The 18,841-nt window shown below is 30.1% G+C and overlaps 1 protein-coding gene across 6 annotated transcripts in view; it reads left to right on the plus strand.

Annotated features, from left to right (window-relative positions):
* LOC106682296 (F-box/LRR-repeat protein 7) overlaps window positions 1-18,841 on the plus strand; it is a 179,789-nt gene that overhangs the window by 128,949 nt on the left and 31,999 nt on the right. The window contains exon 1 of one of the 6 annotated variants that reach the window (XM_014423070.3): window positions 1,641-1,773. The exons of the other annotated variants lie outside the window; for them this stretch is intronic. The gene's annotated coding sequence lies outside the window, so the exon portion shown is untranslated. Of the gene's footprint in view, window positions 1-1,640; window positions 1,774-18,841 lie in introns of those variants that run through there. 6 annotated transcript variants of the gene reach the window in all.

Genomic DNA, 18,841 nt, shown 5'->3' on the forward strand with positions numbered 1-18,841 from the left:
ACATTGTGTATTTCCACTTTACCTTATTTAACCCCATAATATACCCATAGTACACAAACAAAAAGTAACGGCCTTTTTATGGGGTTACAATAAAAGAAAAATAAACAAATCGAAAGTCTCATAAATCGAAAAAAAAAATAAATAAATAACATTAACCGTTTACTTTTATGATGCTCACAAATACGTCTGTGCTTATGACGCATAGAAAGTACTATGATGGGTAGTATCATGGGTCGTACTATACGACTCTTAATGGATTGTAAAAACCGTTAATTACTACTCAAGAACTTGTAAAAACATTATCATTGCGTCTTATTATTTAGTTTATTCCAAAATATTAGTTTGCCTTAGGCGTAATGGCAATTTTGTTTTTTAATTTACCAAATAAACAATCAGAAAATTGGTTAACACCTCTCAAATGATTATTGCCGACAACCATTTCCTGCCAACAAGCTTTGCGAAATAATTATATGATTCCTTTAATAACTTTAATAAACGTTTTTATTTCCTTCTAGCATTTGAAACTGACAGTCAAACCCTTTTTATTTCTGATACTAATTCTTTTATGACCAAATTATTTGTTATATAATTTTCAACTTATGAAATGTTCACCATGTAGTTACATTAAATTACATCAATCATATTTTAAACAAACTCATTGATTAATTGACTTACCAAACAATAAGTGGTTAATAAGTCAATTTTTATGTTCTTGTAGATTAAGATTGACGAATTGCCTCAAATCCTTATTTATTAATGCAATACTAGTCTGATATCTTCATGGGTGTTGATTATACAATTGTTACTATCGGTATTTCTAAAACAAGTATTTTTTATATAGGTACTACTAGCAGTCCTTTATTAATTACATTTTATTAGGTAATTAAGGATATATATATATTTCCTTCTATAGTAACATCAAAGAAGTCCTTCTTTGATATATATGCGTTTATTGAATAGATTACCCGTTACAATTTAGCATACTGCACGTAATACATGTTATTGTTATAAAATATTTAAGTTCTTCATTTTCATTATAAGTTATAATGACTAAATTAAATTGGTGAAAACAAACTAGAAAAATAAAAATACTAATTATTAGAAAATCAAATGAACAATGGTGGATGGATCCACCAGAACCAATACCGAAATTCCGAATTCGGAAAAAAGAATTTGAATAACTGAAACTTTCAGGTTTCAGAAACATGATGGACATAGTTGTATAAAATAAGTAACAGTTACAAACATTTTTGAGCTAAAATATAAAAAATAATAAATAAATAACAGAGACGGTGAAGTAGTCAATAATGTTGACTTCAATCATGTACAATCGTGTACGTTTCTCCAGATCATTTCTTGCCGTTCCCAGCACCATCTGGCTCCCATTCGGGATGGGATCTATCCTCCTGAATTATCACCTCTAGTTACTTAGAAGGTAAGAACTATATAACTCAAGACGAGTATCCTGACAGACGGATTCCACCCCGAAGGATATAGCTAGCCAGGACGGAGTAATCTCCCATCGACGGGGGACATTAAACCAGCGGAATGTGGAGGGATGTTTTTTCTGCAGGAGGAGGGGATCTCCACTAGAGCACTGCATACCTGCCGTACCTCAGTACCTCACGAAACCTCCTCGGTGCCGTCTATCGTCTCGGTTCTTTTTGTCGAAAAGCGTGTAATCATACTGGAATTCACTCGTTTTCATCAGTTATAAAACCATCATCTCAACATGAAGTATGAGGATTTTCGACAACAGCACAAGTGTTTACGGTATTTATGTATTCATTTTGTTATCATGAATATTTAGATATTTTATTTACTCTCTTATATAAATCTTACTTCTAACCATAAAAACAAAAAACGTAGTTGAATCCTTATTCGTATTTATAAAAAATCGACGGAGTATCTTTATATTTTACCCTGTTTAATAATTAGTTATTTTTAAAGAGATTTGTTGATTTGATTGAAGTTGCCACAACTAAAGGAAATAAGTTTCAATGTTCTAAGAATTCATTCATACCATATATATGTATAGACTAAACTAAGGAAAAAAAGAAGAAGAAAAATTATGTAAATGTTGGCAATAATAATAACAAAATTTAAAAATATGATTCCTATAAATACAAATATAAATTGAAAAAATAAAAACTGATTTAATTATAACATAACTAATTAAGTTATATGTTAGTATTGAAAAATACCAGCCTAATGTTTTAGATTAGGAGAGAATTATTACCATTATATGGTTAGCCGAAGAAAGAAAGTATGTATAATTTCTCTATCTCTAATTACAGTAAGAACGAATATACTTATCTCTTTATTGTGGGCATAGAAATGATAAGGTAAGATGCACTTGTCTAACCGCGTCCAAGAAAAGCATTCATTGAGTGTTAAACCATGCCGACACAAGAGTTATTAAAATCGTTAAGTTAACTCATCTAAGAAAAACTATTGTCAAATACAATAATATATTTCAAATTAAGGCATTAAGTAATGATATTAAAATAAATCATTTATACCTTATATACAGACAGGACAAATAAATTAAATTTTATAGAAATAAATAAAAAGAAAAAATACAAAAAATTAAATGTATACAATAATAAAAAATATCTTTTTAAATGGAAAGAATCAATCTTTTGTTTTTAATATAAAGTTCTTATTTAATTCGTTTTCATAAAGTTGTTACTTTAATTAGTTTTCATCAAAAATTATTATCAGAAGATGGTCAGGGTTGCGGTCAAAAGTGAAACAAAAATAGTTTACAACTATTTTTGTTTCACTTTTGACCGCAACCCTGACCATCTTCTTATATATCAATTTTTACGGTCAACTATATATACATATATAAAAAATTATTATCGATTCAATAATAATGCACATACATCATACCTATATCACACAATAATTCACCTTGTGCTACTCCTATATTTTCAATATTTTAACTTTACAGTTTTATTCTTGTCAACTCTTGTTTTTATTTAAATTAATACGCACCTATCAGTAATTTATTTGATCATTACAATTTTTTTTTTATTCATTGATATATTGTAAATAATGAAAGGCTTGAAGAAGGTACCCGAGAGGACCTCTTTCCCACTTGACTCAATTACCTTGGAATAGTTGAGAAAGGAGAACTATCGACCTCCTTACACTCACGACTCAATCACAATTTAACAAGTAGATCTCTCATCTTTATTTAAAATTACTTTATTAGTAAATTTCCCGTCTATCTGACTTTTTCTTTGTAGTTTTATTATTTTTTTAAACATATTTATAAAACCAAGTTTGACTTGACTTAGGATTTTTTTCAAACTCATAAATGTCAAATTTAGTCAAAGACGTAATGTAATGACTTAGAAGAAAACCTTTTAAATAATTATTGTTTGTCATTTACTTGAGGTATCACCTGCCTGTTTATGAAATATGCATTAGTGGAAAGTATTGCGATCATGAATATTTCTAACCCGAGTTTTGAATGGAAATAAACGCTTTAAGGTAATTTGTGTTTAAACAACCAAGTTTTTCAAAGCGGTCTATGTGTACGTAATCATTCTAGCTCATAAACAAACATTTTTTTTAGTTTTTGGACCTGTCGATTTGTGTTTTAATTTATGTATTCCCTTAACTTATCTATTCATTAAACTATTTCTTTTAACTAAGCTTTTGTTTTGTTTTTTCCTAAATCTATATATTTATTTTTTTTTTTATTTATTTATTTGTATAAACTGATCTACTGCGATAGCTATTATGACTTTGGTTTGACTTTACATCACTGCGTGATGATAAATTTGTTTATCGCATCGAACGTAGATAGATCACTGGAAAGGGGAGGTCTGAGAGAGTGAGATAAGGAGAATGAAATTATCAAGTTAATGAAATAAAATTGTTAAATGTAATGAAGTTGTTAAATTGATAAAAAGATAAAATAAATAAATAAAATAAAATATTTGTAGTATTTATCTCTGTATATTAAGAGTATCGTAAAGGGAAAAAAAAATTCCAACCCAATGTATTTGGCGAGCAAAGCTAAATGAAGCATTTCTCTCTCTGCTGTAAATCATCGATTTTACATTTTTGTCCAAAACAGCTTTGATTAAACTAGTTATACCAATGTCCTTAAATATCAGCTAGGTCTTATTCTCAATATAATAATATATTGAAAATGCCGAATTTTCAAAACAGCTTCCTCTGAAGTATTTTGTTTACTTGGAATAATTGATAATTTTTCATTGTTAATAGTGATAAAAAATAAATAAATATAAAATATGATGAATAACTAAAGAAGAAATATTTTCTCTGGTTCAAAACAAATTTCCCGAAATAGAAGCGGTAATACAAATAGTTGCGTAATATTTTATTTTTTAAAACCCGGGGAGAGGGGATTGTACCATAAAGACTTATGTTTATGTTTATATATTTTTTCTGTTTCTATAACCCAATAACTCAAAAATGAAATTAGCTAGGTAAATACAATTTTTGTTGATAATCACACTATTTTGAACCTCACCTATATACTGAAAAATATACTTGATATTATCCTTATATATATATATATTCCAATCAGTCTATTTATGAGATTATTCTAGTTTCACCATAAATAAGTACTTCATTTATTTTTGTGAGACGCGTTCCATAGAATTAATTTTTTCTAGTTATTGTTTGACGTATCAGTATACTGAATACGTATAAATGGGAAATTTCTTCACAAGCCACGGCCATGAATTATTAATCTCTTAATTTAGTTTTTTTTTAAATATGACAATATACTCATGACAATCATTTTTAAAGACAATCGTTAGAGGCTCAACTATGTACTAAAGGATATTAAAATATTCCAGGTTAATGTTACTTGTAAAACATTAAATCTTATTACCAAAAATAAGCTTTAGCTATTTCTTGAAAAGGAACAAATCACAAGGATATAATGAGATTTAGAAATGTAATATATGAAATATTTTCGGCCAGTTCTCTAGTTTTAAGACTGGCAGTAAACGATGTCCATGGGTTTGGCATGAATACAATAGGAGTAAATAAAATGTTTATCACAAAATATGTTATATTGTTCAATTTCGATATGATCAAACTTTTTTTTATTATATAGATACTTTTAGTCAGTTCATTGGATTAATATTAATAATTTTAATAATTCAACCTTGTATTATGTTAAATAGCCTAGAACAACGTTTTTCATTAATAGCGTAAAACTTCACTGTTCTTATATTTATTTTTGGTCATATTTGTTATTTAAATTTTGTGACTTTAAAAATTGAAACACCAGTTCAACGGTTTTAGTATTGTCCATAAGAGTTAAAGTATATTATTACACATTTTACTCCTTAATCACAATGGGAGAATAAATACAGTCTATAATTTTGTTATTATTACTTTTAGATGCATAGCCCAGAGTTAGTTGGATTTAGCGTTATTTTTATCTTATACATTTTAATAACACAAATGAACAATTTTTTTTTTATTCTTAATTATAACAATGAAATTTTTGTTTTAAACATTCCACGATAACGGAACCTTCATTTTTATTTATAAAGTTTACTTTTATATAAAGTAGATTGATTTCTCAAAATTAATGCACATTGTCACTAAATAACTCTAACACTACGAGCCTGACAGAATCAATTTATTTTGTTTTTAAAATCAACAAAATTTGGTATAATTTTAAACCAACATTAGCTCTGTACGCCCACTACTTCGGCTTTTCATACATTGACAATTTTTCAAAAAAAAAAATCAATAATTTTCGTAGTTATAAGAGACACTTCGTGAAATACTATAAGAAATATTCGTCCTAAGAAAATAATCATTTCGAACGAATTTGAAGTAAATATGACCAGTTTTCATTTCAACCCATTTAAGAGTGTTTGTGGTTCATTGGTTCTTTTGAAAAATGACAGCTAAAGAGTGGAATTTTAAAGAAAATAATTAATAATAACTTTTAAAAAAATTAATTATTAAATTCAAATAATAAGAGTAAATACAAAATGAAACTATGTAATATAAAACTAATATATAATTACCAATATTAAATTTACACAGAAAATTCAGCATAGAATACAGGCCACCAAATACTGCAAAATTAAGGTGCATTTCCTCTCTACCTGCTCGGGTAATAAAGTCTACCCTGGTTTCCCTTTCGACTCCGATCGTGATAAATCGGCTGAAGTCGATGTGATGGCGGATGAGTCAGTGGGACACCGTTAGTGGAACCTGTTGGGCTGGTGGGAGGCCATCTTCCACACAACTACGGCAGGGGTTCTTTGTCTTCCAGTTCCGCTCCTTCAGGAAACATTTTATAACAGCTTCAATTTTTCTTATTTTTTTTTTTTTAAATTATTGTTTAGTTGAATCTTTTTCTAGTTTTTTTTTTTTTTTTTTATTTAAAAACTTTATTGGAAAATATTACAACTGGTCTCAAAAAATCTCAATTCCATTCACAATTTGCGAAGACAAATAAAAATTAACATTTATTTTGTGCTATGTATATAATTCTTAAAAATTGAGACCTATTAAAAATAGAAAAAGGGCTATAGGCCCTTTTTCAAGAAAACTTTTTAATCTCTTCCTTGAAGCCTCAAGTTAATATTGTAAACACTTAAATGGCATATTGTATACCATTCAGATCCTGGATCTGTTTTTGAAACCTAGCGTTATGGCGGTACAACCTTCGTGAAAATATAAACTAGAACTGTTTTCAGATATTTCATTTGATTCACTTCTATTTTTTTTTTTATAGATATTATTTAATAATGTTTATAAGTAAGAATTTTGAATGACCGTTATAATATTTTTCTATTTAAAATTTTTCTCTAAATTTTTAGACCTTAATTTCAATTGTTAAAAACAGTAACCTCCATTTTCATTGAATACAGTTCAATAACTAATGAAGAAAACAAGACAGCCCATCCTAGGATACCATTTTTGTGTCATTGGAACAAAAACTTTTTCAGTAGTTTATTAAAAATTACCCTTATGGTAGTTACTATAAGTTCAAAGATTCAAAATTTTAGTATCATTTCAGTATTAATTGAGCTGAGAGAGCATGTTGAGATTAGGGTTTCCGAATTCATCAATTTTAGTTGGTTCCTTGGTTAATGTCAGTAACACATTAATATTTTATTTTACTTATTTATAAATTTATAAAAATAGAAGGAACAATTTCACTGTTTACTAATACTTTTTCTCCTTTACTTGTAGCCAAATTATCAATCCGACAAAATCGTGTTTAACTGTTCCTGAGTTTTTCTTTCTATTTTTTTTAAATTATTATTTTTTTTTTTAAAAAGCTATTTTTCTTAGTAAACCTTGCTATGTTTAAACGCTGGCATATCTTTAAGTAGATATGATATATTAAATTTATGCTAGTAACTAATCTCACTGAAGATATAAACAAATCCCAAATTCCTTTTTTGTCAGACAGAATAGATAAGAAGAAATAGTCATCAACAGTTGATTGGCTAGAATGATAGACCTGCTGACAGGATATCACGCTACTAGTAATAAAAAGTGCAGAGGTAGAAGTAAACAAGCTCAATTAGATATATAGGCAAGAACTTTGTAGATAAGCCAAAAAAGTTCGTTTTATTGTCTCCACTCGAACATCTATTTATTAAACTCAATTTTATTACTTTGACTCCATATTTAACCTCCATCTCCGATTTTAATCAATGTAAACAATATCATTTATTATAAATTAACGACAGTGCATACTCCGTTTATGTTGAAATTAAAAAAAAAAAATAAGGGTTGACCATTTGGAAATAAATGACTGAAGCGATGAGAAATATTCCAGGCTACGTGTTGACTGACAGACGTGAGGTTTTGGAGCTGCCGGGTCACGTATTTTTTACGACTGAGAACAACCGGGCGTGAGGAGAGGTAGGTCAGTCCGTGTCCTTCTCCCACTGCTGCATTGTGTACTCAGGGATAATGTCCGCTTTAGAATTTCGGTTGAAAAAAAAAAAGTCCAATACCTAGAAGGTATATAGGTAGCGTTGGCATACCATTCATAAAATTGTAATAATTTAAAACATCAGTATTTAGAAAATATGGCACAATAAACTAACGTTTCCCATAGCATAGTGGTAAGGCTATCTAAGGTCCAGATATTAAATCACTATCATATAATACGACTGGAATCTTATCCAATATATAGGCTAAGATTCTCAGTTCCATTTTCTTAGTACTCTTTAAAACAAGTACTCTCTTTATCACTTAAATGAAATTCAATGCCCGTGACAATAATAAATATTTTTGTTCTTACTTTCGTACCTTACATCTTTAGATAGGAAGTAGGTTTGGAAAGGATAAAAAAAAGAGAGAAAAAAAAAAAAGCTGGTTATACCGAAACCGTTAGTAAATAATTAAATCTATTCATGGCAACTATTAAATAAAAAACGAAATATTTTTTCTTGTCATTTTTCTCTTTATTATAGTTGAAATAATCATTACTTAGAACACAATGGTATAGCTCAATTTCTCAATGTCCTCATATTAATTGAATGCTTATAATTTTTTTTTTTTTTATATCGTTTAAGTGAATGGTAACAATGAAAAAAACGATTTTAAAAATATAAATAAAAAATGAAAAATTATTGAATGCTGAAAATGTTACCTTGTTCCCCAATCTTAGTATATTTCCTAGGATCTTTATTAATATTTATTTTTCATATTTTAAGGAGAGTTTCTTGACTCAATATTGGTACCTTCTGTCAAAAATCGATTGTTGATCATACATCTATTCTTAAAATTTTTACGAAATTTGTATATTTTCTTAGTAATGAAGTGTTATATTTTCTTAGTCCACATGGTAAGAATAATTTCATTAATAATTTAAAAAATATACGAAAACCACCCAACATCCAAAACTGTGATCACAGCTGCAACCTTTCAACAACATATTGGTCATAACAGGATTGTATTAAAACAAAATCGCACCCGGCAACAGAAAGAGCACCTTCCTTTCACCACATTGTTGCGAAAATGACTCGAATTCTTTGGAAAAAAGATGGCAGTGAATGGCATTAATAAAAACATCGAAGCCATATAATTATGAGATAAATTATATATTGTTATACAAACATTTATCCATTCATAATTAAAAAAATATTTATCAATTTATAACGTAAATGAGTAACTAAAAATATAAAATTGTAAAAATATAAATTAAAATCCCCGTAAAAAAAGAACAATAATATTGTTAAAACAATGCAAAAAACTAAAAAAAAAAGGTCTCTATGGGTATGTAACTTCATTTTCCTTGCCTTCGAAGAGGCAAAATCATTCATCGTCCCAAAATTAATATAACAATTCAAAATAAAATTTCTTGGAACTCCACTCATTAAATCAATGAGGTTTACAATAGCTATGTCAACACACACATTAATAGAGTACTGTTTTTATTGACTAGTACTGTTTTGAAAGGTAAGGTCTGCACAGTAATAAATAATTTGTTAGATCCACTGGTATGCGAAAAATAAAATTATTGTCTCATTTTATTTAATTAATTAAATTTGTACCATCCGTTGTTCCCATTTCCCCTTATGTAGAGGGCCACACCCACGAACTTGATAGCCTAACCAGTGTCAGCGAACCGATGTTACCTGCTTTAGATCCCACAAAAGTGTATTCTATGTATTAAAATTATAAAAAATTAATATTATATTACAGATGAACTAATTGCTATAAATTCATTTCATTCATCATCCAAATCCACCATGTTAGGATCTGTCTTAAAGTGATTTAAGAGGGACGGTACATCCAATTTTAGGCAGTTTGATTTTTTTTTTTTTTATTTCTTTCTGTGTTATTAAATTTTTAAATTCCTTAATATTTAACTTATATATCACCCTGATTTATGGTCTTTAGAAATATATGCCAGACAAATGATTGAATTCAAAACAGCTCAATACCTTATTTTTTTCCTAATTATTTAAACGATTCGTGTTGATGCGACTGAGTTAATACACTTTCTCTCCCACCGCTGACACTAAACCTATTAAATTTCCATCCTCATTTGTTTTATTTATTCGTCATCCTACCTCTAAAAGAAACCGCTCCTCCACCTCTTTAGAAACTACCGGAACTTATGAGATCTTTCAAGATAATACACCGACGGATATACCGAAAGAACTCGCTCGACATGAACGCAACCTCCTCACGAAGCTTTCTAAGAAGCCCTAAGGAGATGTAAAAGTGCAGGGTACACAGGTGTCCGGCAACAATTGGAATACAAATGAGATAAGGCCTACGTGTATCTTTAACTTAGCAAAGGTGTGTCTTATATATCTACAATCTTATTTATTGGAAGGCTTCTCTCGAGATTTATTCCGTCCTCTTCGCTACTTAAAGGGCTTTGTCTCGGCTTGTTAACACCCTAAAACACGAAATAGAATCGAGGCCTGTGAAGCATATAGCTCCCAAACGTTATCGGAATTTCTTCCATTGTGGATTTCATTGATAATATTATCTTGTTGTTAGTTGTATTTATGAATTTCATTAATTAGAAATAATAGTAGTAATATGAATTTAAAATATATTTTGTGGATTAAAAAACGCCGAAAGATGTTATGAACGTCATGAAATAAAAGCCCAATAAATATTTTGATAAAATTTTATTGAATCGGCTACTTTTTTTGTAATTTGTTGTTGGTATTTTAAAGTTAATTCATTTTTCATTTAATTGACTATCATCAGAATCTTTGGGGCAATACATTTTCGCAAATGTTTTGCTAAAAAAATTTAAAATATAAAATAATAACCACTGAATAAAAAAAAGTACCCAAAAATTTTTTTTTTACAATTTATTTAAAATCCAATTGTTGAAAACCATATCGTCCATTGTGTTCTAGCCTTTACATCTATGTTTAGTCTTTCTTTCTTTTTGATTCTCTGGATTTCATGATAATCGATTCATTCAGGGATAGATTAAGTCAACAAATGTTACTTGGCTAGCACTGGCATTATTTGGATGGAATTATTTTGAAGATCGCGTCCAATTTTGGATAATATTCGTAGGATCGTACAGCAGCATAAGGTTATTATCTATTATGATAACCCATGACTTTTATATTTTTGTTAGTAAGTTCGGATATGGAGTGTAGCGAGCTACTGAATTGTCATACTTAGTTTTTCGCCTGCGTAGTCTTGAAGGTTATTAATGAAATTTTCATCTGATCCAAGACTTGTTTAGTAGTTTTAAAATCATATGAGTATGCCTTTGGCGTTTCCGATCTTCAAAATTGGGATTTATAAACCCTTAAAGAAAAATCTTCCAGTGCTTTTGTACGATGCCTAAATGATCGGTAGGTAGAACCGGAAATTTAATGTTTTGAAAATTTCAAAAAACTAGAAAAACAAATCTGCAGCTCACTTCGAAAATAGAAACCAAAAAATCATAAAATTAAATTTTAAAGGCAAGAAATTTAAATGAAATAAAAATAATTAAGAATCCCGAAGTGTTTTCATCATTCAAAAAAGGCAGATAACATTTGCTAAAAATAAACTAAGAAGAGCACACTCATTATTTAGGTTTGAATAATTAATTATAGTAATTAATATTATATATTACCTCAATATCTGAATAATTATTCAAGTGTTGAGACTACCTCAGACAGTCTCATATTGGGAGAGCTATTTGGTTTTTCTACAATAGTTTGCTGGTAAATTTCAAATTTTTTAAAAATTATTATTTTTAAATACATAAGTAAACAATATTTAAGAAATGAAATTTGTAACCAGTCTTCATGATAGTCAAGCAAGGAATAAATATTTCTGAATATTGTAACAAAAAATGTTTCATTTTATTTTCACTTCCTTATGGGGAATTCATTGTAGAGGATTTCATTTAAGGCAGAGAAAAGTTAAAATTATAAAATTTTGTAGTTACCACACTCAATTATGACATTTACGAGGTGGTAACCTGGCTAGGTAAATAGAGTCCACAACAATTTGTATTCCATCGAGAAAGATTGTAAATTAAAGGATCAATTAAGTCCAATTAAATGAGAGATATGAGAGGCAATTTACCTTTAAAGGGGCCTACGCAATTACTAATAATTGAAGCCAGTGTCGTCAGGGGCATTTTAATATTCTCCTTCAGCCACCGCCTGATTGATTGTTCCTTTCGGAAATACATTTGTTGATTCAGTTACGGCACTTTATGTATTAGTCAACCATGTTTTATTTTATTGAGTACTAGTAAATTAACAAGTCTTAAGAATATGGAACGCTTATTTGTTTTATGCAAGATGAAGTCTTTTGTGACATTAACATATTTGTTTTTATTATTATTTATTTTATTTGTAGTATACAATTATTCATTTTTTTCTTATTATTTACAAGACTTATTATATATCTTAATAATTGTAATAAATGTATATATGCGGGGTAAATTTATTCATTTCCTCAAATTCAGGACAATTCTCTGAATTATAGAACTAATAATATTAGTATTTAATAACTCGGCCTCATGAAGCCTTAGTGTGGTAAAAATCTGGCGGCCGATCGTGATTTTGACCAAATCACCTCCTTGCACAACCGTTGGTTTATTTACACTACTTTTTTACTAAGCACTGAGTCATTGATCCTTCATGGGTTGTTGTGGTACAGATTTTTTTTTTTTTAATACAGAATAAAGGCACCAGTTATTGACTCTTAAATAATATTTTTCACGCTATTTTATTTCATTTTTTTATTGAGTTGCCTATCCTTATGTTTCAACTATTTTATATTTTCCCAGGTCTGTTTTACATATTTCGATTATAATTTTAGTTAAAACACTATAAAAGTTTAAATTTTTTAGACCGAAAATTCAGAATAAAGAAATACGATTTCGGTTTTTTTTTTATAATTATGAGAGATAGTTGACCGTGGATGATAAATGAGGAGAAGATGGTTGGGGGTGCGGTCAATGAAACACATATGTGTTAGAGATGAAATTTTATGGTTGAGGTGGTGGATATTCCCAATAATTTCACGAATTTTTAAGTTAAGGAGGGATTTTTGGAATTTAAAAGAAACGGAAAATAACTTAGAATTAAGGTGTTTGGGTACAGAAATATGGTTAAGGGAATTATTGATGGATTTAGGGAACAAGGAGTTGTAAGGAGTGTTTCATTGACCGCACCCCCAACCATCTTCTCCTCATTTCGGTTTTTATTAACAAACAGCAAAAGCTTTGATAATACCATCTGAGTTCTGCTCTTCATCTACTATTTAACTATTTTGAATTTTGTAGTAGTACAGTATCGTATTTTGTTTTAGTATCGCTGGAATTGCTTTGTAGAATCTCTTGTTATACTTCTAACCTAAGATGATGTGCCGAACGTCATGCTCTGCTGAGTACTGAGTACTGAGTTGTCCATCTATCACGGACTAGATGAACCAGGAGAAGAAAGGATCTGGTAAATTATGGAGCATAGATAGACCTACACTTATTATACTGTTAAAAAGAAAGTCATAATGAAATGGAAAAAAAAAAACAAGAAAGGAAAAAGGAATAATTGGTAATAATGAAAGAAAAAGGACAGAGACTGCAGGAAGGAACCTTTTGGCTAATTTGTAATTATGGATGTGATTGTTTTAGTGACTGGAATGAAGACGACTACATTTAATGTGGAGGGGGGGAGCATATATATAACAATATGGAAAACATATGAGTGGGTTTAAAATGCTTTTACGAGAACGTTGAAGAGTTGAGAATAAATCCATTAAGGGTGTGCTCGATGACATTGTGGTAGAAGAGGGTGCCTTAAAGCTTCAATAAACACTATATAAAATAAACCTTATTTTATTTCTTCGAGTTATCATTTTGATCCCTTTTATGGCCAAATATTTGTTTTTATTACATTAGGCTACAAACCTATTGAACCATATGTATGTTTAATAACACTGACGTCCATCCACTCCGAAAATATTCGGTATTAGATAGATCACGTTACTACTTTTTCAAACATATTTCTAACCTATAATTTATCCAATCACTAAATAAATGTAAACTAAAACCCATTATTTTTATCGGTCCATCGATCTCTTCTCCATAATTCCATTTATACTGTATACAAGCATCACTTTGTTATCATCAGTGCATGAGGTGTGGTACACCATCTTAAGTAAGAAGCATAACAAGAGATTATGCGAAGCTTTTCTATTGATGGTACCAAAAAATAGTTCATTCGAAATAATTTAACGTGAAATAAAATTCTTGAATTTGAACCATTTTTCAACTTAAGAAAAATCGCTTTTTTACAAAAAAACCATTTAGTAAATTCATGTTCGAGAACTATGTCACTGATATGTCCAGCTTTCCCGGAATGATCCTATATTATCCTTATTATTTTTTTTATTAAGCTTGAGTATATTATTCGAATTTCCTTTATGATATTGACCCAATTCCATTGAATGCTGGAAGACGATCCTTTATTTAAAACGCTACTTATACTTTGGGATAATAAGGGAATTATATGGAGCCTACTTGAGAACCCTATTCCTAAACGGTTTGAGAAACCCTCTGAGATTGTGGCCAATTACCTCAACTGGTAGGCGGTCATTTGGTCTAAGTGTCTTCGCCAAGGGGGCTATCTCTTTCAATTTGCCGGCCTCTTCGCCGGGTTCTGTTCCTTATCCGAGTTATATAACCCTTTGGATTGTCCTAATTTAATGAGATGTATTCCGTAGTATATTATTTATTACAATAATAATCGTTTACATACCTACTTTTTTCTTAGTCCTGACTAAACTAACAGACTTAAGGACTCAATTCAGCCACCGAACGGTATTCAAGGACGGGAACTGTAATTTTTCAGACAGCGATTGTTGGTTCATCTGTTAATTAAATGTAATTTAATTATAAAATTATAAAGCCCAACCTCTTACCCTTTTCAGTCTGGATACAGTTAACCTCAGAAAATAATACGGAATTAGTCTTCTGAAAGGCTGACCATGTCCGGGGAAGGGAGAAAATGATTAACGAGGTTCCTCAACATGAAGATTAGGTTAAATCAAGGGTTAGGTAAGATTAGGCCCTTAAAGCTGAAGCGAGCAGATTCGGGTCTCCAATCAAGGCTATCATATTTTTGAACAGATGATTGTTTAAATACTCGAAAAATCCTTGAAATTATTTTCTGTGGGGTTTCCAACTCGTGATAACTGTTATAAAGGACAATAATGGGAACGCGTCTCACAGTTGCCTAATTTGACATGTTTTGACAATTTTCGCTGTTTACTGATACACAAATGGCCCTTACTTTAAGTTGGATCTGGTAAAAGTGTATCAATATATATTTATGCCTCATAGTTCTTAATTACTATTTTGATGTCACTCATCAAATTCAGAATGTATTTAGTAATATTTTTATGTAAAAAAATAAAGGTTAACAATTTTTGTTTTATAAAATCTGTTCTATTTTTCTCGTAGTTTACGTAGTTGAAATACGAAAAAGGTTATCAAACAATAAAAAGTTATCGAGGATATTATTTTTCCAGCACTCTATGCACTATTGTAAACTATAATATTTTTTTTATTATCCAAAGATTAAAACAGGAGGTGACAGTAGTAGCCTGGTAACGCGCCTGTTTGCCAACCCATAGATTGCGTGTTCGAGCCCGGCGCTATCCGGGATTTTTTCAAGCATAAAATTAAACAGTTCTCACTCCCAATCTCCCCCCAGACATTTGTGAGGCCCGTCGGCCAATGTGTGGCACTCACAAAAATAGGCGTGGGAGTGACGGACCCTTCCTATGAAAACCACGTCAAGAAATGCTCGATGTATTTCTTAAGTACATCGCGCGAGGTCTTGAACCTCCACGGTCTGTCACGCCAATAAACAAACAAAGATAAAAAACACGGTTATTGAATGAGAAAGACTTTCGATATAAAATAATTGTTTCTTTTCATCTGTTGCAAACCTTTATCGGAACGCCGCATTAACTAATTGAACTAAATAAATTATGTAATAACATGTATATTCATGTCGATTCGTTTTGTTAGTCGTTGACTTTCACCCCAGAAAATTAAATTAAAATTATTTGTAAGTCTCAAAAATAAAATGTGCTTGTGGTTATTTTTTTTTGTCCTTCTCAATCAATCCAAAATAAATGAAAGAAATGGATAGAAAACTATCTTGTTAAGAAGTATTCCTCAATTTATTAGTTAATAGCTATAATTTCATGTTATATATACAAATTGTTGGCCTTATAAATAATTTAAAATATGAAGATCAGGGTTGCGGTCAAAAAGAACAGTATAGTTTTAACTATTTATTATCCGACGTTTCCACCAATATGTTGGGCTTCATCAGGGCTCTTCAAGATGATTGCTATACAGACTTGCAAAGTCAAAGTCTGTTAAGCTATCATCTTGAACAGCCCTGATAAAGCCATACAAATTGGGATGAAATGTCGGATATTAGCTGAAAACTATTTTGCCTTTTTGATTTTTTTACTCTTGTTTCGAGTACCCAAAGAAAAATTCATCTCCGATTTTAAATAGATCTAAATAAAGCATATTTGTCATCAGCCACACGTACTTATATCTCGAATCTTATGAAATGCAAGAATCGTAATCCTAGAAGTAGAAAGGCGTGCCTAGGAAGTAGCATAGCCATTGCAGTATCTAATTATTATCGCACTATCTCATCTACACGCCCATTCTTCAACCTGCCATTACTTTCTCGGGAATATTTCTGTTTCTTTCTTTTCTCTTTATTTTTTTTCGGTCCAAGTGATAAGCTAGCAGAAAACGTGATATTGGTTTTTATTTAAAATCCGCTGCTCCCTTGGAGAACTATCCCGCTGGACGAGAACTGTAACTGGAATTCAGCCCCAAGTCAATCGAGATGGTTTTACCTTTAGCGGATTGGTCTGTAACAGTACCTCACTGCAATTATTGCAATAGTGTGCTCTGCGATCCTGGCTGCATTTTATAAATTGTTAAACAAGAATTTATGTTGTAAATGGGATAGCCTTTTTCTCTTTATTTCTATTCTTTCACAGAGGAAAGAGACTTTCTAGAAAACCTAACAATTCAGATTAAACCGTTAAATCTTATTAAGTGTGATATATAATTCCATTACTAAGGATAACTCCCAGTTTAAGCTACATTGTTGCATATTTTGGCTCTAAAACTTGGTTCGAAATTCATTCCGTTCAGCCCTCTTTATCCATTCCCTTTGCACCTTTTTAAGCTAATTTTAGCTGGAATTTAATTTTCTTAATCTTCTATATAAAAAATTTGTTATTATTTAATTATGCATTATTATATCAATTTATACATACCACGTTTGTATTTTTTTTCTATTTAATTATTTATTTATTTTTTTTTAATTTCGTGTGAACTATTCTTATAATTTACTTATTTTTTCGGTTCTTCTTTATTTGGTTTATACGTTATGAACGAATACCTAAAACGATAATGCTTACTGTACTGAGCAGTGGCAAATTTTATTATTGTTTTCTATTAAAAAAAATTCGATTCCAAAAAAAAAATTGCTCATAACGAAATTATAATATTGTAAATATAATATAATATATAAGACGTGAGTACCAATTATAGTGTGTTTACTTATTACTTTGGCCATAGTAAAAGCAGAAAAAAATAAGATTCAAAGATTGAGTTTTACAGGAGCACAAAGAGAAAAAAATCCAACATGCCGTAATTCTACCTATTATCTATCATGTGAAAACCATTTCGCTCCTCTCTTCTGGTTTCATGAATACTGTTTAGCACCTATCCCATTTCCTACTTCTAGATGTATATCCTTCTAAATAAATATCTGCTAAAATCGGGGCAAAAGAAGATGCCATAGTGGAACTGTATTTTTAGATATAGAATGGTTCATTAAATAGAAATTATTCTCAATCCTAAAGCTAGTAATATGATGAATTGTATTTTGGTAATGTTTGTATGTGTTTCGAGTTTGTTTTCAATAGTTTGGTAGTTTTTATTCTTTGTTGGGGAATTCCGTAATGAAACTAATGGTCTGACGGGGTTTCCTACTTTATGGTTTTTTTTTTATAAGCGAACATAGTTTTGTGGACGTTGGTGAATGTATAATGAGTCTGGGGTATGTTAAGTAACAATGTACTTTTGCAGTTAAAGTTGTGCGTTGGTAACATTTCTCTCAGTTATTATAGTTTTATCAGTTTTTATTATTATTATGTTAGGTCTTGTAATTAAAACACTTTTCTACTAAGATGCCGATCTGAACACATAGTCCCTCCTCATATTGTAAACGCCTTCAAGAATCTACATTAAACCTGCAATATTCTAAAACGATTCAGTATTAAATTAAAATCCACACATAGATTTATCTTAGATTAAACGTAAAAGACTTTGAATTCCAAAAAAATATCACCAGGCTAGGTCTGAAATCGGAGACTAGGTATAAACAGGGATTTTGGAGGAAAAAAGTTATAAATGTGTAACAGAATTGGAAAAATAACTGGAAGGCATAATTTGATTACTTTAACAGAGATTCGGTCGTGACCACAGTAATTAGTTCTGGAAAAGGACTGATGAGAGTAGGTCTTCAGGGGAAATATTCATGAAAAAAAAATTTTCGGGGTCGAAATGGGTTTGTTGAATAGAGTATGGAGATTGGGGACGCCTGCGATAAGTTAATATGATCGGCAAAAAAGAAATTTAATGCGTCCAGAAAAACTGGATGATAATTATAGGATTTGGAGTTCACTATAAATACGTTTTTCAGGAACTTTATCCATATATATTTTTTTCGAAACTCTTTTTTCCTTATGATTGATGTTACAAAACTACATCACTTAGGTTGAGTTGATAAAAATGGTTCAGTAATTTGGCGAACTTGGA

This window comes from Halyomorpha halys, unplaced genomic scaffold (assembly GCF_000696795.3).
Source record: "Halyomorpha halys isolate HHAL.00 unplaced genomic scaffold, Hhal_1.1 Scaffold400.1, whole genome shotgun sequence".
Taxonomy (NCBI): domain Eukaryota; kingdom Metazoa; phylum Arthropoda; class Insecta; order Hemiptera; family Pentatomidae; genus Halyomorpha; species Halyomorpha halys.